This window comes from Camelus bactrianus, chromosome 10 (assembly GCF_048773025.1).
Source record: "Camelus bactrianus isolate YW-2024 breed Bactrian camel chromosome 10, ASM4877302v1, whole genome shotgun sequence".
In the NCBI taxonomy this organism is placed as follows: domain Eukaryota; kingdom Metazoa; phylum Chordata; class Mammalia; order Artiodactyla; family Camelidae; genus Camelus; species Camelus bactrianus.
Window position 1 is genome coordinate 15,497,602 of NC_133548.1, and position 2,399 is coordinate 15,500,000.

Consider the following 2,399-nt stretch of genomic DNA (forward strand, 5'->3'; position numbering starts at 1 on the left):
GGAAAAGAGACAACAACACAAAATCTAAAATTGGCTACTGCTGATTCATGGTGGCAGCAATGCCCAGAAAGCCCACTTACCATTTCCTGTCACTGAGACCCCTCAGAGCTGTCCTGCTTGATGTGCTCCCCAGCCTTATTCTTCAGTTTTCCCTTGGTTCTGCAAGCAGTCTTGGACTCTTCCAATGGCCTCTTTTTTTGCATAAGTTGGCTGGAGTCTATACCTATTGCTTGCAATCAAAGAACCCTAGATGCTACTGTGGGCACTTCCTTCTGTCCGAGAGGAAGGGTCAGGGCAGGAATCGGCCAGCTCCAGGGAATGAATCTAGCCAGCCTAGCCCCACTTCTCCCCATGTGCTAGATATCCAAGCACAGGGTGGAAGAAAGGAAAAGGGCAGGGCAGAGGAAGTGTAGATCAGGGTGTGTAAATACTGGTATGTTTGCAGAAGGGCTACCAGCAGGTGGATATAGGTCAAGATTGGCTTCTTTCTCTGGTTCTTTGCTGTAAACCTGGCAGGTGGGACATGCTGGTGAGGTGGGCTGTGTGGATACCTCAGAGTTGAAATTGGTTTAATTTAACAAACATCTTCTGATTGCTCTTTCTGCTCGATGCCCCACTGCACCCCCTCCCCAGCTCCAGCCCTGACCTCTCTGCTGGGTTCACTGTTCAATTCATATGATTTATGAGACACCTTACACCGACATGCTGATGGCATTATTGGGGTCATTAATGCAATCAAATCTATCTTGTACACTATAGTGTAACTGGTTACTTCTCTCTCTCCAATCAAGCTCTCTCTTGTTCGCCACCATATCCCTGGTGCCTAGCACAGAGCCGGGCACATAGTAGGTGTTCAATAAAGATTTGTTCACTGAGTGGAGGAAGAGCTGTCTCTGACATGATGGGAAGCCAACTGCCCTGCTGAGTTCATGAAAGAGACATCCCAATCTTGTGGAGAACCATTGTGAGTCAGCATGCACTGAAGTTCAGTTTCAACCTTCCAACTCAGCCAAACCCTTCTAGTTAATCTGGCTTCAGCCTTTGGAAAGTCAAAGAGTTGAATGCCTGTTTTTGTGTCATTCCTGAGATCCTTGAAATTGTGCAAGATCAATCCAAATGATCCTGTAATCAGGAAAAGGACCTCATATTTAACCAAAGTGAATACAAATAAGACAGGTCATATGGATTTATTATTAATATTGGAACATTTTCAAACATATATAAGCATTGTAGGAGTAACCCAAACTGAAAATTCTTTTGTGCTTTATATACTGAGATTATTTCAATCAGTTGGTAAATACACATATATTTATCATTCCAGGATAAAATGGTACAATAATTAGTGATAATGGATAACTTACTTTTATGTGCAAAATAATTGTAGTTTCAAATATTTAAATCAATAGGAAATAGACTGATAGTTCATATGAATACTAAGAGAGGGTGTTAGCTCGATAACTTTAGAAAAAACGTTTTATTCTTTTGGAACCAATAAATGTTTATACAAATTTAAATAAGAGTACTAGGAAGAGTAATAGAGATTCAATTATCTTTTATATTTCCACTCTTTATGGAATTGTTTGGCAGAGTAGCATTTTTAATGTTAAACAAAATAGCTTTTAAGAACTTTATTTAACTTGTGGTTAGTTATTTAATTCCATTCAGACTATTAATCTTTTAAGAAAAAGTCCATTTAAGAATTATTCATATCTTGTGGGATCAATTAAAAGCAAAATGTCTGTTTTGCCTCCTCAGAATTTTACAGGGAAGAGACATTCTGGTATCAAGCACAAGAAAGTCCATGATAAACTAACTTCCATTCAGACAAGACAAAGAAGATAAAAAGTGTGAAGGAAAAAGAAAGGTGGTTAAAGTTAAAGAAGTATCTTGCACTTTTATAAATACAAATATCTTATTCTCCCACTAACCCCAGTAGAAAATGGGAGGCTACTTAGTGTGGCAAATGTGCAGCATATAATTGGGACAGCAGTGTAACTGCTGATTACAGGGAAAGCAGAATTCCTGCACATAATGTCCAGTCTCTTTAAAGTTAGGTTTATTGCGGGGAGAGAGTAGAGCGCATGCTTAGCATGCTTGGGGCCTGGGTTCAATCCCCAGTACCTCTTCTAAAAACAGACAGAACCTGCCCCTGATGTCCCCCCCAAAAAAAGGTAGGTTTGTTGAGGCATACATTATGTACAGAAAAATTTATATTTTAGGTGTACAGTTCTATGAATTTTGACAAATGTTTACACTTGGGTAACCACCACACTAATCAAGATAGAGATGGAGGGTATAGCTCAGTGGCAGAGCACATGCTTAGCATGCACGAGGTCCTGAGTTCAGTCCCCAGTCCCTCCATTAAAATGAACAAACAAATAAATAAATAAGCCTAATTA